The 27684-nt window shown below is 46.1% G+C and overlaps 1 protein-coding gene across 6 annotated transcripts in view; it reads left to right on the top strand.

Annotated features, from left to right (window-relative positions):
• Positions 1-27684, top strand: part of CAPN3 (calpain 3) — a 263927-nt gene that overhangs the window by 1137 nt on the left and 235106 nt on the right. The gene's annotated exons all lie outside the window — the stretch shown is intronic.

The following is a 27684-nucleotide window of genomic DNA, read 5'->3' as shown; positions in this document are numbered from 1 at the left end:
AAGAGTCAGTCCATCTAAAAGTGGTATTTAATGATGGGTGTAATATGGTGGGCTCAGTTAACCCCTGGATTCCTATATGTTTTGTATACTCCAACAGCAAGACCTCACTGCCCTTAATTATCACCACTGTTGATGTTATCTGGGAGTTTTGGGTGTTGCTGCCCACTTTTGGGTGTTCCAGCTTTTCCTGTTATATTCTTCATAATCTAAAAAAAAGAAAACATCCTACGGGCATAGTGGCATATTTTCATAATTGCAACAGCACATGCACAAACTCAGGAACTAGTGGAACAGAGATCTCACCAATGGATCCCCTGAGATATAAGAAATTGTTATGACCTGTACACACGGTCGGAAATTCAGACGGAAAAGGTCCGATCGGATTATATTGTCGGAAAATCCGATCGTGTGTGGGCTCTATCTGACTTTTTCCGTCTGAAACTCCGACGGAAAAAATTTGAGAGCAGGATCTCAAATTTTCCACAAAAAAAATCCGATCAGACTTTTTCCGATCGTTTGTAAAGAATTCCGATTGGACAAAGTGCCACGCATGCTCAGATCAAATTACGAGACCAAAGCTATTGGCTACTAGCCTCAACGTAGTCCCGTAGAACGAATGTCACTGACCACATTCCGAACAATCGGATTTTCCGACAACTTTGTCCGACCGTGTGTATGCAACACCAGTTTCGGACAAAATCCGTCGGAATGTCCGACCGTGTGTACAAGGCATTAGGTGGATTAAAGTACAACTACGGCAATAGTTTTTTTTTTTTGGATGGATTGGAGAATGGTTTAGAACACTTGCCAGAATTTTATTGCTGTCTGTGTCCCCGTTAGAAAGATTCAACCTCTCCACTTGTCCTGTTTACTGTTATCGTCAAGAGTGAAAGTGAAAAAAAATCCCCAGATTTGTGTTGTTACCAGAACAAGAATAGCGGGGAAATTGTCTAAGGAAGACACTAGTCGTGGTAAGCCTGGTGAAAACTACGTGTTGTTTCAATTTGAAGAAATGTTCTCACTTCCTGTTTTGGCTATGGGACAGGAATTGAAGGAAAATCTCCCCAATATAACACAGCTATCTGAAACTGGGGGTTACTCTCCGAAATGGAAAAAAAAAGCTTTGCTTTCAGCTCTGTACAGAAATTAAACCTGCAGCAGTGTGCTGTGTCTGGCCTAGTCAATAGATGCTGTGGGAAATCTAGGTTAACTGGAACTGGCCCTCTATATTTCTCTCTCTGTTACTGCGCTCCCACACTTGCCCAAAACCTTTTCACGCTGCTGTGAAGTCACATACGGTTAGAATTACGATTTGTAATTGTAACCGAAAAATATTTTTGCACTTTATATTCTCCTGAAGAAGTGGGAATAAAACAAAATATGTAGAGCAGATTCACAAGTATGGTATAATATGTTGAACTGTAATTTTATGTATACTAGATATAGCAGGTCGAAGGAAAGCCTTTGCAATACCCAGTACCATGGTGCAATTAATGAATGAAGAATAGTTCTGGACAGCTGCAGTCCAAAAAAAGCATTTTATTCAAAAAAACAAACAAAATCCAAAATGCATGTCACAACAGAACAAGACAGCTGAGGCCGCGTACACACGGGCGGACTGTTCGCCCAACCTTGTCCGCTGAACAGTGTTTGGGCGGACAGTCCGCTCGTGTGTGGGCTTTCAGCGGACAGTTTCAGCGGACAGTTGGACGGACAAAGTCTTTCGGAAATTCCGAAAAACTGTCCGCTGAAACTGTGTTTGAGCGAACAGTCCGCCCGTGTGTGGGCTTGTCCGCTGTACTTTCGAAATGAGCGGACTGTTCCCGCTCGGAAAGTCCGCCCATTTCGAGCGCGTGTACAGGTAGGCGGGGCCCGCGAAGGAGACGTCGCGGGCTCCGCCGCCTGGAATGGGCTTAAAGGGGAACCCCAACGCCGAAAAAGATCGGCGTGGGGGTTCCCCCCAAGTCCAGACCAGACCCTTGTCCGAGCACGCTACCCGGCCGGCCAGGAAAGGGGGGCGAGCGAGCGCGCCCCCCCTCCTGAGCCGTACCAGGCCGCGTGCCCTCAACATGGGGGGTGCCTTGGGGAAGGGGGGGGCCGCGCGGCCCCCCCACCCCAAAGCACCTTGTCCCCATGTTGATGAGGACAAGGGCCTCTTCCCGACAACCCTGGCCGTTGGTTGTCGGGGTCTGCGGGCGGGGGGCTTATCGGAATCCGGGAGCCCCCTTTAAGAAGGGGGCCCCCGGATACCGGCCCCCCACCCTATGTGAATGAGTATGGGGTACAATGTACCCCTACCCATTCACCTGTGAACTAAAGTACAATAAAAAACACAACACAGAGAAAAAATATTTTATTGCACAGCTCCGGGGGTCTTCCGTCTTCGGGGGTCTTCTCGCCGGACTCCTCCGCTATCTGTGTGTAGCTCTTTTGCTAGCGGAGGAGTCCGGCTTTCTTCCTCCCCGCCGCCGGCCTCTTCTCCCGACTTCGGGGGTCTTGTCCCCCTCTTCGGTTCTTCTGCCGGGCCACCGCGCCTGGTCCGGTGGCCCGGTCTTCTGTCGCCGTCTTCCGTCGCCGCCTTCGGTTCTTCTGCCGGGCCACCGCGCCTTCTTGTAGCTCTTTTACAGGCGGTGGCCCGGTCTTCTGTCGCCGCTGTCGTCGCCGCCGCCGCCGCCTTCCGTTCTTGTTCTTCTTCTTGTTCTTCTTCTTCTTCTCCTGGAGATGTTGACTCGACGAGCTCTCCGGCCGGAATGCCAGAGCCGCGCTGTGCGGTCACTTATATAGTGACAATGGGGCGGTGTCACATGGTATATGTCACATGGGTTGGTCACATGGTGACCCCGCCCCCTTACGATGTCATAGTCCCCATGTGACATCAACCCATGTGACCAACCCATGTGACATATACCATGTGACACCGCCCCATTGTCACTATATAAGTGGCAGCGGAGCGTGTCCCTGGCATTCCGGCCGGAGAGATCGTCGAGTCAACATCTCAAGGAGAAGAAGAAGAAGAACAAGAAGAAGAACAAGAACGGAAGGCGGCGGCGGCGGCGACGACAGCGGCGACAGAAGACCGGGCCACCGCCTGTAAAAGAGCTACAAGAAGGCGCGGTGGCCCGGCAGAAGAACCGAAGGCGGCGACGGAAGACGGCGACAGAAGACCGGGCCACCGGACCAGGCGCGGTGGCCCGGCAGAAGAACCGAAGAGGGGGACAAGACCCCCGAAGTCGGGAGAAGAGGCCGGCGGCGGGGAGGAAGAAAGCCGGACTCCTCCGCTAGCAAAAGAGCTACACACAGATAGCGGAGGAGTCCGGCGAGAAGACCCCCGAAGACGGAAGACCCCCGGAGCTGTGCAATAAAATATTTTTTCTCTGTGTTGTGTTTTTTATTGTACTTTAGTTCACAGGTGAATGGGTAGGGGTACATTGTACCCCATACTCATTCACATAGGGTGGGGGGCCGGTATCCGGGGGCCCCCTTCTTAAAGGGGGCTCCCGGATTCCGATAAGCCCCCCGCCCGCAGACCCCGACAACCAACGGCCAGGGTTGTCGGGAAGAGGCCCTTGTCCTCATCAACATGGGGACAAGGTGCTTTGGGGTGGGGGGGCCGCGCGGCCCCCCCCTTCCCCAAGGCACCCCCCATGTTGAGGGCACGCGGCCTGGTACGGCTCAGGAGGGGGGGCGCGCTCGCTCGCCCCCCTTTCCTGGCCGGCCGGGTAGCGTGCTCGGACAAGGGTCTGGTCTGGACTTGGGGGGAACCCCCACGCCGATCTTTTTCGGCGTTGGGGTTCCCCTTTAAGCCCATTCCAGGCGGCGGAGCCCGCGACGTCTCCTTCGCGGGCCCCGCCTACCTGTACACGCGCTCGAAATGGGCGGATTTGCCTCCGCCTTACGTGGGCGAGTCCGTTCATTTCAAAAGTTGAGCGAACTGTTTGCCCAACCTTGTTCGTCAAACAGTCCGCTCGTGTGTGGGCAAGTCCGCTCATGCAAATTTTGAGCGGACTGTTTGATGAAACTGTTTGCCGAACAAGGTTGGGCGAACAGTCCGCCCGTGTGTTCGCGGCCTGACCCGTTTCGCACTACACACAGTGCCTAGTCATAGCTAGCTAATAATCATGAAAATGAAAATTCAATAATTACTCTTTGTAAGCGCCCCCTCTCCTGAACCGTACCAGGCCTTCGCTAGTCCCATCTACCTGGAGTCACGTTCAAAATTAAGCTGGTCAGTTGACTTCATATTTCAGTGGCCGCCCTACATTCTCTTTCTCTGGATAGGCGGGGCGGGATGGTGGCGGTCCAGACAGGATGTAATTGCGGGAACGAAGTCCAAGTAATGGGAACGGCGTTACCGTGAAAGGAAGAGTAATCAGACTGCAAAGATTGCATATCCATCTCTTTGCACCGAGTCCTCCTCTGGAGCGGATGATCCCTATTTGATTATAAAAGCACATGACACATCTTTCATCTTGTAAGTTGCTGTCTTTTATTGCCCATTACAATTTGTCCTGCTGTACTTAGATAGCGCTGCTCTTTCCTCTTCCCTTGTATTGTTTACTGCAGTCTACTATACACTCCTAGGTATAAAAATACCGCAATTAAAGCTGGATGCCCAAAAAGTGCTGGGTGCTATGTGCATGAGGCCCAAGGACCTGTGTGAGTGGACTGTGGGCTTGTGTTGATGGCATCAGTTTGACATCAGTTTGAGATATATCTAAGATCACAATGAATTTTCTGTATCCCATTATTTAATAGTATTAGCACCACATTCATATTTCCCAATTATATATTTCTAAAATCATTCATAATTCATTGACAGGTGCATTTGCCCTGAAGATGTCCTTCTAGCCGACCGATTTGTATCTGACCTGCTACGAGCAAGTTTTGCATTCATTGACTTATGGGAATGCAAAACCAGGTTGAAGCAAACAAAAACCCATCAACATTGGACCCTACACTTTGACATATTTCCCCAAATACCTTGCTAATTGTTTTTTTTTTTACAGTACAATTTACTATATTCTAGCACTGCATTGGTATAAGCAGTGCTTAGCAGGGCTCTAAATATCTACTTCCAACATGCATGCAGATACATCCACTGCATGCCAAGACACTCAAAGTGTCTTAAGATTTTTGATTCCCAGAGTTACACTTTACATCAGAGGACACAGATTACCGCTGGAGAATCAGAGGACAGGGATCACCGCTGGAGCATCAGAGGACAGGAACCCCTGGCAGGTCACTTGGCAGAGCTCCTTTCCCATCCAAGCACTGTATACAGCTCCCCCCACACACTACACAGGGTTGAAATCACATTCCTTTACACACAGTCTGTCAGTCTTCACAGGGTGTATCTGGCTTTTATGTTGCCCTTCTGACCTGTGAAATTCTCTGGTTGGAGTGTAGTTGCAGAAGGCAGATAGACCCTGTACAGATCATTACTAACTGGCTGTGTGGTAAAGGAATGTGATTCCAGCCCTGCGAAGGATGAACTGTATAGAGTGCTATAATGGGAAAGGAGCTCAGCAGCTGGGCATAGCATTCAGGGTGGAGGGGGTGGTCAGGAGGCTTTGAGGGGGAAACTTAGATCTGGGAGGGCAAAGCCATGTGACACAAAATTTGGAGCCTTCAGCCCTTCAGGGGCCCCTCGAGGAGGTGTTAAGAGATTTGTTTTAGCAATTTCTGAAGGTTTCTCTGTCAGTGTTGGCAGGTGTTGGGGGAAGGTCACCTCTCGGAGGTGTGTGTCTTTCCTCCAGTAGTCAGGGAAGTGGGGTAAGTAGACATCCCCAGGTTTGGTAGACTTGCGGTTTTAAAAATGAATATCCTCCCTAGACTACTTTATTTGCTCCAAACTATCCCTATCACGCTCCCTAAATCCTTTTTTCTCACATACAAAACTATTTGCAGAAAATTTCTTTGGTCCTTTCAACCCCCAAGATTGAGTTGGGCTAAACTAATCCTTCCCAAACAGTGTGGCGGACTAGGTCTACCTGACATCCACACCTACTAAAATGCAAGTTTACTCACTAGAATAGTGGATTGGCACCTACACCATGACGCTAAAGCATGGATTCATCTAGAACAGGCTGTTACACACATCCCACTGCCCAATCTTCCTTGGATCTCGAAACGGGCAACCCCTGCTAATTGTTGGTCCCACCCTTTCATAGGCCCTACTCTAAAGGCATTTATACACACAAGTAAGTCGCTGAACATAACGCAGCCGCACGGACCCATGACCCCTATCTCACGAAATCCTGAATTTCCCCCAGATCTGACGGGTTGTGACTCCCATCTCCCATTTCCAGACCCACCCTACAGAGCGCACCAATTCTTTGAACGGGGCAAACTACTCTCCCATCCCACAATGATTGCTAAATTTCCAGACCTGCACCTCCCGTTCTTTAAATTTCTCCAAATTAGACACTTTCTGACCTCAACGACACCACTCTCATTTTGGCACCGAGACCTAACCCCTTTTGAAGCATTATGCAGTAGCTCAGAACCCCAAAAACATTTGATTTCGATTATTGCGAAAATGTTAAGCTCCGACACATCACCACACAAACCTATTTTACAACGCTGGGAACAAGACCTGACGACCAAGTTGACAGACGACAACTGGAATATAATCTACGAACATACACATAAGGGCACAATCAATGTATCAGTACAGGAACACAGATACAAAATATATTCCAGATGGTACCGCACTCCTGACAAAGTACATAAAATTGTGCCGGAGATCCCTCCAACGTGCTGGAGGTGCCAAGCTACCTTTGGTTCCTTCATGCATATTTGGTGGGATTGTCCACTGCTCCAACCATACTGGAGTGAGGTCCATCGTGTCATAGTCCAGGTAACCACACATCATCCAGAATTCTCCCCATCCCAATACCTACTACATCATACATCCCTCCCAAAAAAGACCTATCGGAAATCACTACTCCTGCACATGATTAACGCGGCTACACAATGTATCCCCAGGCATTGGAGATCTACAACTCCCCCGACTATTGAGGAATGGTATAGACAAATTGACAGAACGGAAGAAATGGAAAGACTGGTTCACCAGGCAAACGACAGACACTCCACATTCACCAACACCTGGGCCTGCTGGATCCATTTTCGAGCCTCCTTAAACCAAACTTCCGCCACTACACCACGACCACCTTGATATAATGCTAAGATAGATAACCTAAAATACTACTCGGACTCCGTCCTCCCTTTACCCCACCTGGCCAACCCCACCCGTACCTCTACTCCGTCCTCTCTTCCAGAAGGGTTAGCCCCCTTCCCCACCTTCCCCTATATTTTATTTCCACCCTAATCGATAGATCATACCCCGCCATACAGGGGCGGACTGACCATCGGGCAGTTCGGGCACTGACCGAGGGCCCGTGGCCAGTAGGGGGCCCCATGATATCTTCCACTTCGGGACCCGATCTACCCGTCAGCTAGCTGTGATTGACGGGTAGATCGGGTCCCGAATACTGCTCCCTGCAGAAGAGACTGCAGTGTGAACAGACCTCATGATGCACGTCTCCCCGCCGACCCCTCCTTCCCTCCCCTCTATTCCAGGTGCTTGTGTTTATCATCACCTCAGACGGACGAGAAGAGCTGGTGGGGAGGCATGCATCACAAGAGGTATGTTTAGAGCCACTTCCCACGTGTTAAGTTAACCTTCTGAGCAGCATAACTGGCATGTGCAGTTGCAGAGGAGAGAAAACATGAATCTGCCCATACCCTGCTCTGTGCACCATGCTCTGATATCTGCCCCATGTCCTGATATCTGACCCAAGCCCTGATGTCTGCCCATACCCTGCTGTCTGTCCCATGCCCTCTTTGCTCCATGCCCTGCTCTTTGCTCTATGCCCTGCTGTGTGCCCTCATGCCCTGATATATACCCCATGCCATGCTCTGTGCCCCCTTGCCCTGCTATCTGCCCTATGCCCTGCTCCATGGCCTGCTCTGTGCCCCTATGTCCTGCTCTGTGCCCCCATGCCCTGATGTCTGCCCCATGCCCTGCTCTGTGCCTCCATGCAATACTGACTGCCCCATGCCCTGCTCTTTGCCCCATGCCATGATGTCTGCCCCATGCCCTGCTGTGCCCCCATACCCTGCTCTGTGCCCCATGCCCTGATGTTTGGCCCATGCCCTGCTCTGTGCCCCATGCCCTGCTCTGTGCCCCCATGCCCTGATGTCTGCCCCATGACCTGCTCTGTGCCCCCATGCCATACTGACTGTCCCATGCCCTGCTCTTTGCCCCATGCCATGATGTCTGCCCCATGCCCTGCACTTCTATGCCCTGCTGTGCCCCCATGCCCTGCTCTGAGCCCCATGCCCTGCTCTGAGCCCCATGCCCTGCTCTTTGCCCCATTCCCTGCTCTTTGCCCCATGCTCTGATGTGTGTCCCCATGCTCTGATGTGTGTCCCCATGCCCTGCTGTCTGCCCTGTGCCCCGATGTCTGCCCCATGCCCTGGTCTGTGCCCCCATGCCCTGATGTCTACCCCATGCCCTGCTGTCTGCCTCATGCCCTGCTCTGTGCCCCATGCCCTGATGTCTGCCTCATGCGCTGCCCTTTGCCCCCATGCTCTGATGTGTGTCTCTATGCCTTGCTGTCTGCCCTGTGCCCCGATGTCTGCCCCATGCTCTGCTCCATGCCCCCATGCCCTGATGTCTACCCCATGCCCTGCTGTCTGCCCCATGCCCTGCTCCATGCCCCCACGCCCTGCTCTGGGCCCCCATGCCCCGATGTCTGCCTCATATCCTGCTCTGTGCCCCAGGCCCTGCTCTGTGCCCCCATGCCCTGCTCTGTGTCCCCATGCCATGATGTCTACCCCACACTCTGTTCTGTGCCCAATGGCCTGCTGTCTGCCCATGCCCAGATGTCTGGCCCATGCTCTGATGTGTGCCTCCATGCCCTGCTGTCTGCCCCATGCCCTACTGTGTGCCTCGTGATATGCCCTACTGTGTGCCCTTGTGGTGTGCCCCATCGTGTGTCCTACTATGTGCCCCATGCCCTTCTATGTGCCTCACTGTGTGCCCAATTTCCTCCTGTGGGCCTTGTGATGTGTCCTGAGCCCTACTGTATGCCCCATGATGTGCCCTGTACCCTGCTGTGTGCCATATGATGTGCCCTGCTGTGTGGCCCATGATGCATCATTCAGTTCTCTGCTGTGTGCACCATACTGTGCCCTATATGTGCCCTCCTGCTCTATGTAATATCCCCTGCTGTGCCTCATAATGTATCCTCTTGCCCCCATGTGATATGCCCTATAATGTGCCCTGCTGTGCCCCATAATATGAGATTTTATCCCTCCTAATGTGTTCTGCTGTGCCCCTTAATGTGCCCTCATGTAATATTCCCTGTGTCCCATTATGTGCACACTTGCCCCCATGTAATATGCCCCATAATGTGCTCTGCCCCATAATGTGCCCTCATGCCCCTATGTAATATACTCTGCTGTTCCCCATAATGTGCCCTCCTGCCCATGTAAAGTTCCATGCTGTGCCCCATAATATGTCCCTCTGCCACTCCCCATGTAATGTGCCCTATAATGTTCCCTGCTGCCCCCTCCCCCATGTAATGTGTCCTACTGTGCCCCCTCAACCTGTAATGTGCCCTTGTGTGCCCCATAATGTGCCCTCCTGCCCTCCACACACACATATTGTGCCCTCCTGACCCCCTGTGCTATGATCTACTGACTTATATACTTTTCCATGGTTCCCCCATGCTTTGCCCTGGTGCCCTCTGTGTACTGTGCTTGCTTAATATCCCATGCTCTGCCCTGCTGCCTCCTGTGTTTATCTCATGTTTGACCCAGAATTGAGGCGTCCACACAATGCAAGCTGGAGGGTGGGGCTTTGTGTGGGTGTGGCTTGAGTGTGGGCGGGGGCCTCATTATCTCCTGTTGCCCGGGGGCCCCATGAGTTGTCAGTCCGCCCCTGCCGCCATATGCTCCTGGAGAGATCCTCCTGCTCTATGTTAATAAATTAAGAATAAGATACGTCCATTAAGCTACACGATGGATTGACCTACTTTACCAGCTGTGTCCAGTCTCTAAATAAACAACCCTAATTCACTGAGAATACTTATCCATCCACAGTGTGCTCCCCTTTGGGGTGGATGGCTTGCTTGGAGACTGGGCATGGCTACAAGTGACCACACATAGACATATCCCATTGTGCCACTGTACCCGCACATATATCTGGAGTGAGCCTGTACTTGATACAGGTTATGCTTCATAGGCTTCTGTTTATTTTACTTCAGGTGATAGCTGCAAAATCACACAACTACCGTTAATACATAGATTAGTCCCCCTGGGGGTATTCAGGCTTCCTACCTTTGTAATCCAATACTTCAGATGATTTTAGGCTCATTCGATTTAATAACATGAACCGGATTACGATGGTTGTGTTGTATTGTTTAACCTGCCTTCCCCCCAATATTCTTATTCTTTTTCTTAGTTTTCTCATCTTATCCGTGATGATATGATATACGTGCATCTATGCTAAACTGCTGTTAACAGATTTGTACTTTCTCGTAGTACTGCTCCATGTTCGTATTGCTTGTACTAGCTTACTACGAATGTTATTGGTTATTTGTAATCTTTACAATATTTGTCAATAAACTTCTTGGAAAAAAAAAAAAGTAGACATCCCCAGGTGAGGGAGTACAGAGAATCCCAGCTGGTGACTAGGAGACACTGAGCAGTGTCTTACCTCACCAGCGACATCGGCCCCATCGTGGCTACAGGACGGCACTCTCCTCCTCTTGCCTCTCTGAGCTTGGTTACCATTCCATGTTGCCAGCACACAGCACAGACACTTCCCTATCCTGGGCTGTTCTCAGTTTGTGCTCCTCTCCATTCAGGAAATGGCTCACAGCTTCTCTCCAGCCAATGAGAACAGAGGGATGTGGACTGTGGAAGGCAAAGTAGAAGCCCAGTACTGGAGCGTGGCTGTGGGGCCCTAGGGCAGATCGGAGCTGGATTTTGTGGAATATATGATAATATGACAGGGAGGCTGCAGGGGCCCCCTGGAGCTAGGGGCAGGGTTGCGATTGTGACCCCTGCAACCCCTTATGCTATGCCCATAGGCAGCCCATCCGTTAGGGGAGCCCGGGTGCATCCCGAAGAGGAGGGTGGAAATGTAAACTGCTGTGATGCCCGGGGTAAGCAGAGAGCAGGGTAAGCAGACATGATGCCCTCAGGAAGCAGGGGAAGCTGCCATGATACCCGCAGAGAGTAGAGGAAGCTGCTGTGCTGCCCGCGGAGAGCAGGGGAAGCCGTTGGTGATGCCCACCGCCTGTTGCCCGGGTGAAGCGCTGCCTGCCATAGATGGGGTAAGTGCTCCGGACCAGACCGACCGAACCGGGGGGGGTGGCTGTGGGTGCACTGTTTGCTGCCCCCCCCCCCCGAAAAAAATTACCACCAGCCGCCACTGGACAGAACCCTGTTGAAATATCTCAAACAGCATTATAGACAGCAATAACAACCTGATAAAATTCTATCCAAACTATACAAAGCTAAGAAAAAAATTTTGGCTGGAGTTTGCTTCTGAATAGATAAGATTAAAGTCATTAAGGTTTGCTCTAATGTGGGGATCTTTACATGGTTAATGGAACAGTAATTGTAACAAATCTGTCTTGCATATATTACAATTTCAGAAAATTTGTTAATGAAAATAGCAAAGACGATGCAAAATTTGTATATTTATCGCATTGTTTAGGATATTTTTATCACAAGGGTGAAGCGCCAGTTGCACCATGTGAGATATTTATGAAAATAAATAGGGATCGAAAGCAGAGCTGTAACCTACATAAATATCCATGCTTAGCTTTTATATTTTCTGTAAAAATTAAACAATGGATTAGTGCCAGTTCTCTCTTTTTTTTTTTTTTTTTAACAGCCCTCTTACAGACAACTGATAAAACAAGACAGTATAATGTGTAAATAAAAATCATCTCTATATTCCACCAGTTTACCAGATTCAGCATTTTTGGAGTTGATAGTCCTACACATCAACCTAACTTTGCTAATTACCTGAGTAAATGGGATGTGGCCTATTATAGAGTGTATTTTTCTAGGGTCTTTGAGGAAACCCAATCTATGTTTTCAGCACCCTAATTTATGTAATTAACCACTTCCCTTCCGCCGTATGCTTATAAACGTCCTCGGCTGGGAAGAGTGATATCTTGGTCATTTCTGCAGCTGCAGCAATGATCAAGATATCATCTTTTAGGCCCGGTGATTCCCTACAAAGTAAAAGTAATCCTAGCGGCTAACGAAAAAAGTAACTTTTACTTTTTAACCACCTCCAGCCCAAGGAATTCATATGACATCTTTGACGTTGAGTGGGGAGCAGCTGCAGGCATCATTCAGATATCATCTTTTACCGCTAGTAATTCTGTGCACCATATGAACAATCATGGCGGCAGTTCAGCTGCTTGATCGTTCTTACAGGCAACACAACCCCCTCCTGCCACCCTCCGGTGCCTCTCCCCAGTGATGTGCGGGTGACCCCTCCCCCCTCTGATGTAACAGAAACCTGCATTACATCAGAGGGGGCGGGATCACCTGTACATCACTGAGGAATCCCGGGTTTCTCCTTGCGTCAGAGGGGGTGGTGTTAGATGACAGGTGGCCCCATCCTCCTCAGCTAAGACCTGTCAGGCTGCCGGGATTCCCGCAGTGTCTCCGGTGGAGACAGGATGTGCTATGCTGGACCATCTGGAGAGATCACCCATTATTGGACCCCAGAGAAGAGATCAGATCACCCATTGCTGGACCCCAGAGAGATGATATGCCATCGCTGGATAGCACGAGTGGATTACCACCACTGGAATCTTTTTTAATTTTTTTTATTTTTAATAAAGGACTTTTACCAATGGTGTCTGTGTGTTTTTTAACAATTTTTTACACTTTTTTTGTGAAATGGTAGGGGTACTTTTGTGACCCTTACCATTTTAAGGGGGGCCAGGATCTGGGGGTCCCCTTGTTAAAGGGGGGTTCCAGATTCTGATAAGCCCCCCGCCCGCAGACCCTCACAACCACCGGCCAGGGTTGTGGGGATGAGGCCCTTTTCTCCATCAACATGGGGACATGGTGCTTTGAGGTGTCACAGACCCCCAAAGCATCCTCCCAATGTTGAGGGCATGTAGCCAGGTATGGTTCAGGAGGGGGGCGCTCTCTCGTCCCCCCCTCTTTTCCTGCGGTCTGACAGGTTGCGTGCTCAGATAAAGGGTCTGGTATGGATATTTGGGGGGAACCCCACTTCATTTTTTTTTTTTTTGATGCGAGGTTCCCCTTAATATCCATACCAGACCTGAAGGGCCTGGTAATTGAATTTGGGGGGAATCCCACACATTTATTTTTTTTTCAATGACTTTCAATGTCTGTTTTTTCCTGCAGAAATTACACTTTGTGCAGGGACAGTTCTAAGCACGGGAAACATGCGCCCCTTTACAGGCATACTATACACACCTCCCAGGTACGAAATTTAAAGGAATATTACACTTTTATTGTTTCACTTTAAGCATTATTAAAATCACTGCTCCTAAAAAAACTGCAGTTTTTGAAAGTTTTTTTTTGCATTGATACATGTCCCCTGGGGCAGGACCCAGGTCCCCAAACACTTTTTAGGACAAGAACTTGCATATTAGCCTTTAAAATTTGCCCTTTTGATTTTGAACTTCCGTGTCCCATAGACTTTAATAGGGTTCTAAAATTCACGTGAAATGTAGGTCTGTTCGCAGGTTCTGGTGCAAACTGAACTGGGGGGTGTTCGGCTCATCCTTACTTCAGATGTGGCCGGACCAGAGTTTTATAAAGTGGCAGGATTATAGTTTTATCTCTGGTGTATATCCCCTTTTTTATGTATGTTAATATTCTGCCCACTTTCGTAGCTTCAGCTTGACATTGCATACTATTACTCAATCTGTAATCTACCAGAGGTACTCCCCCAGTGAGTAGTTTACATTTATTATTATTATTATTATTATTATACAGGATTTATATAGCGCCGACAGTTTAAGCAGCGCTTTACAACATTGGGGTAGACATTACAATACAATACAATTCAAGACAAGGGGAATCAGAGTGTTCTTAGACCTCAAGTGCATTATTTTGCATTTCTCCACATTAAACCTCATTTGCCATGTATTTGCCCACGCCAATATTTTGTTCAGGTCTTTCTTTAAAATTTCTATATCCTGAAGTCAGCGGAGGCCCGTCCATGGGGGTGCACAGGTGCTGCACCCCCTCCAGGCAGTCATAAAAAAATACATTTTTAATAATGACCCTTTAAAAAACAAAAAGAGAAGCGCCATGTCTATGCAATCACAAGATGGCAATTGAGGCGCTTCATTTGCAGGCTTTTGTCCCACCTTGCAGCGCATTCCAAAGCGCCATGCAGCTTGCATCCATAGTATGTATTGCTACAGCCGTGTGATTTTATTGACATCCCAGTAAGATGTAATTTCCGGTTTTCTCTCTCTGAGTCCCATTGCGCCTGAGCAGAGGAAGTATGAGGAGCAGACTCCTCCAACTCCGTTGCCAGTGCCCACTGAAGGAGACAGCAGGAGGAGAGGATACCACAGCAAGGTAAAGTAAGTGCCAGTCCAGACCTCCCGCAGAGAACGGGGGGAGGGTGGCTTTGATGGTGCACAGGCTGCATTTGATGGGGCACAGGCTGCATTTGATGGGACACAGGCTGCATTTGATGGGACAGTGAGGCTGCATTTGATGGGACACAGGCTGCATTTGATGGGACAAAGGCTGCATTTGATGGGACACAGGCTGCATTTGATGGTGCACAGGCTGCATTTGATGGGGCACAGGCTGCATTTGATGGGACACAGGTAGCATTTGATGGGGCACAGGCTGCATTTGATGGAACACAGGCTGCAATTGATGGGACAGTGAGGCTGCATTTGATGGGACACAGGCTGCATTTGATGGGGCACAGGCTGCATTTGATAGGACAGTGAGGCTGCATTTGATAGGACAGTGAGGCTGCATTTGATGGGACACAGGCTACATTTGATGGGACAAAGGCTGCTTTTGATGGGACACAGGCTGAATTTGATGGAGCACAGGCTGCATTTGATGGGACAGTGAGGCTGCATTTGATGGGACACAGGCTGCATTTGATGGGACAAAGGCTGCATTTGATGGGACACAGGTTGCATTTTATGGGACATAGGCTGCATTTTATGGGACAGTGAGGCTGCATTTGATGGGCACAGTAGCTGTATTTGATGTGGCACAGTGACGGCGTTTGATGGCACAGTGGCTGCATTTGATGGGTACAGTGGCTGTGATTGATGGGTTTTTTTTCAGAACTTTTCAGTTTGTTTGCGCCCCCCCCCCCCAAAAAAAATTTGAGCACCAGCCACCGCTGCCTGAAGTGAAGTTATTTCCCTGCTTATTTTTTGTATCGTCCGCAAAAACTGAGATTGAGCTATATATCTATTCCTCTATGTGAATATGTGAATACATTAAACAGAATTGGTACCAAGGCAGAACTTTGGGGTACCCCACTTACCACTCCAGACCAGTCTAAGTACACGCTATTTATCACTACCCTTTGGACGCGCCCCTGTAGCCAGTTTTCTAACCAAGAATAAACCTTATGGTCCATGACTGCAGACCTCAGCTTGTAGACTAATCAATTATGGGGACGTATCGAATGCTTTTCTAAAATGCAGATATACCACATCCACAGGCCTCCCCCTATCTATATAGCATCTCACTTACTCAAAGAACGTTAACAGTTAACATGTAGGAGAAGAATGTCAATTGGCTCGGGCTGGAAGGGGTTAACTCTTTATGCACTGGTGTTGCTATTTGGACGTGCGTTCACGTCGTTTTTTGTAAGCAGATGTGATTTCAGGTCATAGAAAAGTCCAGGCATGTAAAAGGTGTGTACCTTTTAAGTGTCAGGGCTGTAGAATAGAGTGCTATTTACACATTATAGACATATCAGATTGCTCAGATAATGATCCTAAAGTAGATATTCCTTTAAATCAATAATCACATGCAACAATGCATTTTTTGTTAAAGAAGCATCACAAAGGACAATTTAAAAGGCAACATAGCACAGCATTAAAAGGCAACATATACATTTATACATTTATAGAATTACTGTATATCCAGTTCACAATATGATGTCCAGTAGTATTTTCTGGAATGTTTAAATAATGATTTTATTTTAGCACATTTTTGTAAAATTTAAAGCGGAGTTTCACCCAAAAGTGGAACTTCCACACATTTGTCTCCTCCCCCCATCCGGTGCCACATTTGGCACCTTTAGGGGGGAAGCAGATGCCTGTCTCTGACAGGTATCCTGTCCCCACTTTTGGGAGTGCAGGCCGTGGCCTATTACATCACAGCTCACCACCCTTCCCCTTCCCCCGCCGCCGGGCCAGTAGGAAAGTGCAGCGGGGCCTCGCACATGCACAGTAAGGACCTGGTGTGAAGCCATAATGCTGCACTGGTGGATTCCCTTACCCGCAATGGTGGCAGCAGCACCCAACAGCTGATGGAAATATTGTTTGACTCCAATACAGGAAAATATCCTATTATTAAAGTAAAGGATTTAAATTTTTGCAGGGTTTGGCGGTCCTCCTATTTAAGCATATAATGTAACACTGATTATAATTTTGATTGTACTTTGTTTTTCTTTTCCACCACACTACCTCATTTGTTTTAAGGAAATGAAACTGATATATTCATAATTCCCCAACAGATGTTTCAAAACCCCAGCAGCCAAGTTTATTTTTTAAAGTGAAAATTAAATAGAGACCAGTTTATTAGAAGACCCATAAAGAAAAAGTATCACAATTTTTTCAAGCTAATGAAGAAATTTCACAAAGTATTATTACACATTCCTGGGTATAAGTCAATTATTTTTTTTTGGTCAAATAAAGCATTTTGTCATTAAACCGGATGATTTAGATACATCCTTAGTTAAACGACAATGGGTGCTGTTGCCACTTGAATCACCTATGGGCTTTTTTCCTTGCTTAGCAAATTGCTGCAGGTTTATACCTATAAAACTCTTTCAATAAAATATTCCTCAAAACATAAAATATACCCCTGATTAAAGAAAAACTTGTATAAAACATATTTTAGCTATAACAACATTGACCATTAAGAAAAGCAAAAATAAGCATTTACATTTTATAATGTACTAACTTCCATGGATGAATGGTGCATTTGAAAGACACCACACCCTGTATCCCCACAGATATAATGCAGGTTAGGCATACACTATTTAGGTCAGACATGTCCAAAGTCTGGCCCATGGGCCAATTGCGGCCTGTGTTTTCCGGTTTAATATGGCCACATTGGTAATTTGTATATATATATCTTTTGTGGCCCCCAACTAATTCTCGCCCCCCCTTCCCTGTCTCCTCCAAGGCTGCAGATGGGCATGGATCAAGCTGCACTGATGGCAATGGTGAGGCTGCATTCATGACACTTGTGAGGCTGCATTCATGTCAATGGTGAGGCTGCAATTTAGAGGCTGCATTCATGGCAATGGTTAGGCTGCATTCATAGCAATGGTGAGGCTGCATTCATGGCACTTGTGAGGCTGAATTCATGTAAATGGTGAGCCTGCATTCGTGTCAATGGTGAGGCTGCATTCATGGCAATGGTGACGCTGCATTCATACAAAGGTGAGGCTGCATTCATGGCAATATAGAGGCTGCATTAATGGCAATGGTGAGGCTGCATTCATATGCACTTTTGAGGCTGCATTCATGGCAATGGTGACACTGTAGATGGGCACTGATTAGGCTGCATTGATGGAAAATGTCCCTCTTAAAGTGAAGGTGCGTGTTATACGCTTGTGCATGTTATATGCCAATAAATATGGTAGGTGTGTAATCGTCCCCCACTCCAAAGGAATCCTTATTGTTCGCCTTGCACCACCGTTTTCATATGTAAATGACTGGATACATTTTCATGGGATACCTCTCATATATTTGGAAGGCTCAAGATATGCACCATGGAAGAGAGATAAAGCTCCAATAGTGTAAAACCCTTTATTGTAAAAACTTAAAAATATAAAATAACACTTACAATAAAAATGAAACTTTAGAGCCTTAAGTCTGTTGCGCCGGCCGGATGCACACGGACAAACCGTCCTGCCTGGACACCGAACATGAGGTGACGTTAGCGTGTCGCTCAGCCCTTGAGCTATAGATATATATAGATATATATAGCTATATAGATATAGATAGATAGATAGACAGACAGATAGATAGATGGAACACCTTTAACCCCTTAGGTTGAAAGGTATCAAGCCGATGTATCCAATTCACTTCTCTCTTTCTCAACTCCAATTCCCCTATTGCCATCCCATCTGTTCTTTAGCACCCCATCAATCACCATAAATCTGAGTTAGGAAACCGTATGAACTTTTTCCATAAAATGTCTGTCTATTGGCAATTTCTCCAACTTGTCTCTAATGGAATATTTATGTCTTGCGATGCGATCTTTTATTTTTTGTGTGGTCTCCCTCACATAGAGGAGCCCAAACAGACATTTAATAATATAAATGACATAAGCAGACTGACAGGTATAATAATCTTTGATAGGTATATCATAACCCTTTTGGGGGTGTGAAAAACATTTGCCTTTCATCATACTAGTACATTGTATACAAGAAAGACAGGGAAACGATCCCTTATTTTTAGGACCTAAAAAGGTCACACGAGGTGTAGGTGCAGAATACTAGTCAGATTTTACCACTCTATCATAAATACACTTGCCACGACAGTATGATGGCATAGGGGATCGTAAAACTGTGGAACCAAAGGAAAACTATTGTTGAAAATGGACCAATTTTTTTTAATGATGTTATTTATTTTATTGGAAAATGGATGGAATTGAGAGATGAAGGGCATTCTGCGACCAGAGATTGGGATTTTAGTATTATCATAAAAACCAGCACGTTCTTTATGAACCATGTCTCTAGGGTATCCTCGTTGTCGCAGCCTGTCCTCCATCTCTCCTAATCTAATCTCTCGTGTATCGGGAGTAGTAGTAATCCTAGCTACTCATTTGAATTGACTACGGGGGATGGATTTGAAGACTCCAGGAGGATGAAAACTACAAAATTTTAATAACTGGTTGCGATCAGTTGGTTTCCTATATACAGGTATACCCCACTTTTAAGTGCACAATGGGGTTTATTTACTAAAGCTGGAAAGTGCAAAATCAGGCTCACTTCTGCATAGAAACCAGTGAGCTTCCAGGTTTTATTACCAAAGCTTAATTGAACAAGCTGGGGTTAGAAGTTCATTGGTTTCTATGCAGAACTGAGCCCGATTTTGCACTTTCCAGTTTTCGTAAATAAACCTCATTGTGTACTTAAAAGTGGGGTATGCCTGTAGGTCACTAAAAATATACCTTTCTTTGATAGATAACAGTATGTCTAAGAATGGAGTTTACTCATGGTAAACCGACATGTTCAATTTCAGGCATGGAATGAATAAATTAAGATATGTATTGAACAGATAGAGATTCAAGGTCGCCTGTCCAGATGCGAAGGCGTCATCAACGAACCTGTACCGTAGTGTACAATTATCATTAAAAAGCGTACAATTGTAAATAAATGCCTGCTCTAACATATCCATAAATGCATTGGCATATGGAGGTGCCACATTTGAGCCCATCGCAGCTCCAGCGAGCTGCAAATAGTAAGTATCCTTGAAGAGAAAGAAATTCTTCTCCAGGACTATTTTCAAAAGTCTAAAAGGAAATAAATGTGTGCAGGGGTATATTTTTTACATCTGTATAGTAAATGTTTAAATGCTTATAGATTAAGAGTGTGTGGAATGGCCGTGTATAAATTAGCCACATCCCATGTGACTAGCACCGAGCCAGAAGGTAATGTAAGATTTTGAATTTTGTTAAGAAAATACTGAGCACCCTGCCTTCGGCCAATTATGGCTCTCTCAGCACAGCGCTGTGATTGACCAAAGAATGCAGGTCAGGTGCAGGTTTTGGCCTATCATCATACAGAAATGCATTGCGATCTCGCAGGGCATTATGGGGCATTCAGCTGCGCCCCATAATGTTTGCTGTTCTGCGAACGGGCGAAAACCCAATGTTTGAGTCAAACTTATGTTTGACCCTAACATCGAGCTCATCCCTATAGCTGAATAGTCAGTACATGCCGTCTCAGTAATCCATGTGATCTATCATGATAGAAGTGTCATGCTTTGTCATAGAAATGGCAGTGCAAAGTTCAGTTATATGGCACTACCATTGTATACTTTAAATGTAAGTGCTGAGTGCAGTGCAGGTTTTCTATTGATATATATTCTAGTTACAATTGGAATTCCTAGTCAAGCATGGTATAAGTCAGGTCCAGTGACTCACACACAGGCAAGTATATTGTCCCCCAAACCATGTCAAAAAAACAAATCCTATAGATTACAGGCACTCTTTTGTGCAGCAATCCCTCTTGATTTTTTTCTATGGTATAAGCCCGTGTGTGTGTGTGTGTGTGTGTGTGTGTGTGTGTGTGTGTGTATGTGTATGTATATATATACTCTGCATCCAGTGTAGCCTAAATATACAGTGCATTCAGTGGTGTACTTTTTCTAATACACTTCACTATATATATATATATATATATATATATATATTTATATATATATATATCATTTTTTTGTAATATTGTGCATTGTGGATGTATACCCAATATCATCCTTTCTAAACTACTGCCATAGGGGTTATTTATAAGGATATACATGTCTCCTGCATGTATCTTTACCTGTTTAATTTCTCCCCTCTGTCTGTTATGAGACCCGAAAAACTGCAGATTCTGTCGGTGTATCTGTTGTCTGGAGCTCGGTGGGTGGAGTCGTGATGTCAGTAGACTTCCCGCCCACCTCTACACTCCCCTTGTCAATATGCATTTTCTCCTATGTATTTCTTACACTGAACTTCTGCTATGATCTCTAGCATCCAGTGAAAAGACAGGAAAGTAACCACATGACTTCAGCATGCTCAATTATGCTGAGGTGTGGAATCCTGGCAGAGCAGCAAGAAAGAAGTGGGAGGGTATTAAAAAATAATGCATGTCTCTTGCATGCAGGCTAGTGCACAAGATATGTAAATGACCTGTCACTTACAGTAAGGGGGAGGATTTGGCAATGCTTTTCTCTGTTTGTCAAAATTTATCTCATTGAACAATGAAAGAGAATTGCTCAGAGCTGGATTAACTCTTTGTGGCAAGACTGGGCTCAAATGATAGGAAATCTTATACTCTACATTATGACATAAAAAAAATTCCACGCCAGTTGTGCCATTCAAGGGCTTGTTAGCCCACTTTTATTAAAGGAAAAATAAGTCCAATAACAGAACAGTTGCCCACGCAAGGGTTTCAGCTTTCCACAGCAACAATATAAATTAAAAATGTCAAGCCACCTGGCTCTCTTCAGCAGCAGCACCACTGCTCAGGCTCCCACATGGAGCCCTCCTGACTCCTGTCAGCGACCTCAGGCTCGGGTTTCTGGCTTTCACAGTGCTGCCTGCACTCTTTGGCTACTCCAGTGCACACCTGCACTCTCTGGGTTCTCCCTTGCATGCCTGGACTCCTCACAGTGCCGCCTGCACTCTTTGGCTACTCCAGTGCACACCTGCACTCTCTGGGTTCTCCCTTGCATACCTGGACTCCTCTATATGTATATATATTTATTTATATATACTCTACATTCAGTGTAGCCTTTATATACAGTGCAGTCGGTGGTGTATAGTTTTTAATACAATTCAGGCGGTGTACACAGTATATAATACAGTGTAGTGTGGTGCTGCAAAACCAAAAATACATCATGTCCGGAAGGCCACCAAGGAAAGGCAGACGCTCACAGGCCACTAAAAGAGGGCAAGCAGTCTCTGTGTCTACAGTCAACAGTGGTGGTCGTGGACATGGTGCATTCTCTGCACATGGTCGTGGGGCATGCTTGTCCTTTTTTTTGCTGCTGGCCATGTTATTGAGCTACAGCATGCAGAAGAGTTGGTGGAGTAGATAACAAAAATGTCCTCATCATCCTCTGTCACCCAGGCTCAGAGTAGTTTGCCTTCCAACGCAGCTGCCAAAGCAGCCTATTCCACCAGCTCCTTGTCCACAATTACTCCTTCCATAGCCCCACCCTCATGCACGGAGGAGTCCTCAGAATTAATCGACCACAGTGTTGGTTATGGTTACATGCTGCTGGAGGATGAGCAGCGATTTGAAGGCTCTGATGTTGGTTCCCAGGTTGAGGAAAGGAGTAATGTGAGACTAGAGAGGGGGGTGCCACAGAAGGACAAGAAACTGGCAGTCATGTCCCCTCAGCTGCAGCATACTGCCAAGTTTGCGCCAGTGACGAGAAGGGAGGGCATTATGACTGTACTTGGGTGCCTGAGAGAAGAGAGGAGGAAGGAGGGGGCACAACTCCAATGAGGCAGGATGTCCTCTAGGGGGCAGCTTAAAGCAGCCACCCTATTGCTTCACAGTGCAGAGCTACACAGGTGCAGGGCACTGCTGACTCCCCGCTCACTTTTAAAAGTTTCTTGGTGTGGGCCTTTTTCAACACGTGTGCAGCAGATCACACTGTTGCTGTTTGCAACCTATGTCTGAAGCAGATCAAGCATGGCTAGAACAGCAGCTGCTTGGGGACCACATGTTTGACCAGACATATGATGACCTGCCATGCAGTCCGTTGGCAATAGCACTTGAAAGACCCACATAGAAAAAGGTGGACTTCTCCTTGCTCCTTATCTGGGATTTCCAACCCTACTATACCTCCAGTCCTTTCAAAAACTTGCACTGAGAGGAATGAAGGTATAGCAATAAGTGTCCAAAGTACTTGCAACCAATCTGCTAGCAGTAGACCACCAATTGATTTTAGCAGGCAAATTTGCCTACTCTAGTTGCTGAACCGTAAAAATGTATTTGGTCCCAGTCATCCACATGCTCAGCGTCTAATATGCTAGCTTGGCCAAATTGCTAGCACTGCAACTGCTGCCTTTTCAGCTGGTAGACTCTGCCCCCTTTTGTGACTTTGTGGATTATGCTGTACCTCTCTATCGGCATGTGGAAGGCAATGTTTTGGCCTCGTTAGACAGGGAGGTCAGCGGTAAGGTTCATATTACCGCTGACTCATGGTCCAGCAGGCATGGGCAGGGATGTTACCTTTCCTTCATGGCACACTGGGTAACTTTGCTGACAGCTGGGAAGGATGCAGGACAGGGTCCAGTGTTGTTGGAGTTTATATATATAGTTACAGAACTCATTCTGCCTTCGCAGAGGGAGCAGAGGATGAAACATCTTCAGGAGGCCTTGAAGAAAGGTTTGTGTAACACATTTCCAGACCCTGGGCAGTTACCATTTCCTGGTGCTGGACAACGTGTTGCTGAGGCTTCATTAAGTCAGAGGAAGAGCGTGGAGAAGGTGGCCGGCTGAGGCTTCGTTCAGTCAGAGGAAGAGCGGTGGAGAAGGTGGCCGGCTGACCGATGCCTTTAAACAATTTTTCAGTCCTCAGCGCCAAGGTCTGATTGGTTCAAGCAACCATCACCTGTGCCTGTATTATATGGTGCAGGAATATCTAGGGGCAAGAGCAGACTTGGAGACCTTTCCAACAGAGCATCCACTGGGTTACTGGGTCTGGAGGATGGACCACTGGCCAGAACTTGCTCAATATGCAATCAAGCTACTGGCCTGTCCTGCATCCAGCCTGCTTTCTGAACGTACATTCAGTGCTGCTGGAGGGTTTGTAATGGATCAAAGAGTGCTCACATTTATAAAAATGAATCAGTCCAGGGTCAGCAGCTATCAAGCATCTGATGCTGATCTAACTGAATTTGCTATAGATCTGGGATCCCTTGAAGACTGCCTATACTGACTATCCTATTCCTCCTCAATCTTGATGATGCTAGTTTCCAACAATATTTTTGGTTTAGGGCCAAATTTTTCTGCCCCTGTTTAACAGGGCCACGTGATTACAATTTTTGATATAATATTTCATAGCAGGGCCCTTTCCTGCACCCAACAAGAGTAACTGTGTGGGGTTACAGTGTTCTTGCACCACCAACACCTAAGGCCCAATTTTTTTACAGAATATGTAGGGCAGGCCGTATAGTATATATTAATAGACAATAGATTACCTATACATATATATATATATATATTTATATATATATATATATATATATATATATATATAGTAAAGGTAAATAGTAACGCTAGCAGATACAAATATAATTTTGTATAAAAAAAAACACAGTGATAGGTTGTGAAGAAATTAATAGTAGTAATTTCATAATCAAACAGATTGTGTGATACCCTATAAAAAAAGTTTATTTAAACATAGAATTATATCACCAGCCTAATGGTAGTGCACTTACCAGAAGGCAATGAAAGTATTGCATAGATATCGTGTATGCATGCTGCATAAATATCAATGCAACTTGATAAAAACCATTATCTCAAATGTGTAAATTTTAAAACTCATCATTACAATGAAAAATCACTTAATATAATAATGATAAAATCTTTAAGTTACATAGATGAATTGATCATGATGACACCAAACCAATTACAGTGATACATTTGACCAAATGACATGAGCCATATAAAACAATAATATAACGATGAATATTAATCAAATACAAATACTAGAAATTATGACTCAATTAATACACTCAAAATATGTTTTTTAAAGCAGTTTAGATCCAACTTTATATTCAAGCCATGCGGTGTAAGACATTTCAGAAGAATTATCCATTTCGTCTCTCTCTGGGACAAGTCCCTCACTCTATTGGAGCCCCTCCAAAATGAGAATACACAGTCTATACCACACTGCAATAAGGATGGGTCCCTCTTATGTTTTTCTCTGTGCTTCTTGAATCCATTCTTAATATTAAATGTTCAGCTATCAGGATCCTGAGCAGTCTTTTAGTCCTTCCTATGTAGAACAGGCCACGTGGACACCATAATAGATATACCACATGTGTTGTATTACTTGTGATTAGGTATGAGCTCGGTGTTCGACTCAAACGCATGTTCGACTCGAACATCGGCCGTTCGTCTGTTCGGCGAATTCAAAACTGTGGCCCGTTCACACCAAATTCATGTGGCACGAATGGCCCACAATGCACTATGCCATCGCAGTGCATTGCTGGCTCATAATTGGCCAAGCATGCACTGTGACCCCGCATGCTTGGCCAATCACAGCGCCGGCAGCGAGGAGAGCCATAATTGGCCACAGGCAGGATGCCTGTGGCCAATTATAGCTCAGGGGGTTTAGTACACGCCCCACACTATATAAGGCCGCCAGCGCAACGGCCTTGTGTAGTGTGTTCCAGCGTGCAGGGAAAGAGCAAGATAGGCAGGGACAGTGTTCTTTTCTCAGGCATCTGCAGGAGTTACAGTGAGTGTTGTGTGCCTCCAGCACAGTATACACCTGCATCTATCCTTTTTTGCTGGTGTTCGCTAATACAGGTATCTGCAGGAGTTAGTGGGTGTTGTGTGCCTCCAGCACAGTATACACCTGTATGTACCGCTTTTTTGCTGGTGTTCTCTAATACAGGCATCTGTGGGTGTTGTGTGCCTCCAGCACAGCACAATATACACCTGTATCTACCCTTTATTGCTCGTGTTCTCTAATACAGGCATCTGCAGGAGTTAAAGTGGGTGTTGTGTGCCTCCAGCACAGTATTGCTGGTGTTGTCTGTTGCATATCTTGCATATTAGCCTTTAAAATTAGCAATTTTGATTTAGAACGTTTGAGTCCCATAGACTTTAATAGGGTTCTAAAGTTCATACAAATTTTTGGTCCGTTCGTCGGCTCATCCCTACTTGTGATAAACTCGTCTATTGCAAAGGATCTACCCTCCCGATTCGTAGAATGTATATGGCCCCTGTTACTAACTTTTACTGCCCTGCAAGCAATACACTTTCTGCATGAGAAAAAAAATCTTTTTTACCTATATGTATTTTTTGTTGTCCAGGGGCATCCAAAATCTTTTTGACTACTTGATCACCAAAATTGGTTGCTTTCCTATATATAAACTTGGGTCGATCTGGTAATAAAGGTCCCAAGTGCCTAGCCACGCATAGAATATTGTTTAACAGGAGCATGTAAATACAATTTTTGATATAATATTTCAATGCAGGGCCCGTTCCTGTGCACAACAAGAGTAACTGTGAGGGGCTACAGTGTTGTGGCACCACCACCACCACCCAAGGCCCAATTTTTCCAGTGTCTTTTAAAGATGCCCTCTACATCCCTATACTGACAATGGAAATCTGAAATCCCCATTGTTGTGGATTACTTTCATCCTTATAGATTTTATCAGCAAGACATTGACTCCTAGGGATTGCACCTATTTCACAAATAGTCCTTTCTAAAATGTCACCATTATAGCCTTTCTGTACAAATTTATCTTTTAAAATTCCAGGTTGTAAAACAGAATCCTCATGTTTACTGCAATTACGTTTGACTCTTATTATTTGCCCCTTAGGAATATTTCTAAACTATATTGGATGGTGATCACTGTTCCCAGACAAATAACTGTTCCTAGCCATTGTTTTAAAATAGACTTTTGTATCCAGCCTTGATCCAGACTGTTCAATAGTGACATCCAAAAAATGTATACTGGTGTCACTAATCTGAAAGTCTAATTTGATATCATTATTATTATGATTCAGATAGGAAAGAAACTCTTCCACATGTTTAGGGCCCACCCAGATTAGTACTAGGTCATCTATATACCTACGATACAATAATAATCTCAGTCGATGGGTATTAAAAATATATCTATCCTGCCATTCAGCCATAAACAAGTTGGCAAAGCTGGGAACAAATTTTGCCCGCATAGCAACACCAACCCGCTAGGCGAAAAAAACAGCCTGATACCAGAAATAATTATGAGAGATACAGTAATCCAAATATTTACCTAAAAAGGATTTCTGGTTATGTGGGATGTCATCTCGTTTACTTAGAGCCCAATTCAGAGCTAATAGCACATCATTATGTTGGCTGATGGTAGAAAGTGATGATACATCCGCAGTAACCATAAAAACCTGCTTCTCAAAATCCAATTTAATTTCATCAAGGGACTTTGAAGCAGTGTTCCACCCAAAAATGGAACTTCCGCTTATCGTGTTTCCCCCCCCACTCCGGTGTGACATTTGACACCTTTCAGGGGGGAGGGGGGAGCAGATAACTGTCTAATACAGGTATTTGCTCCCACTTCTGGCTATAGATCGCATCAGAATCTGCGGCGTTTTAAGCCAAGTCTGGCCCCTCCTCTGTCCCCCCCCACCCGGTCTTCTGGGAGACACTCAGGTCCCAGAAGACAGCAGGACCAGTCAGAACGTGCAGTGCGGCTCACGCATGCGCAGTAGAGAACCAGGCTGTAAAGCCACAAGGCTTCACTTCCTGAATCCCTTACTGAAGATGGCGGCGCCTCCACCTGGGAGCCAAGGGTCGGCTTCGGGTGAGGACATTGTGATCGCCCTGAACAGGCAAGTGTCCTTATTTTAAAAGTCAGCAGCTGTAGTATTTGTAGCTGCTGACTTTTAATTATTTTTTGGGGCGGAACTCCACTTCAAAAGATCTTTAGTGTCTTTGAGATAGGCTTTAGTTGCCTGAACACTGGGTTGAAGGAATT

Source organism: Lithobates pipiens, unplaced genomic scaffold, assembly GCF_037356315.1.
Source record: "Lithobates pipiens isolate NorthernLeopardFrog02 unplaced genomic scaffold, aLitPip1_a1.2 Scaffold_30, whole genome shotgun sequence".
In the NCBI taxonomy this organism is placed as follows: domain Eukaryota; kingdom Metazoa; phylum Chordata; class Amphibia; order Anura; family Ranidae; genus Lithobates; species Lithobates pipiens.
The sequence above is the reverse complement of the archived record's forward strand: the minus strand, read 5'-3'. Positions and strand labels throughout refer to the sequence as shown.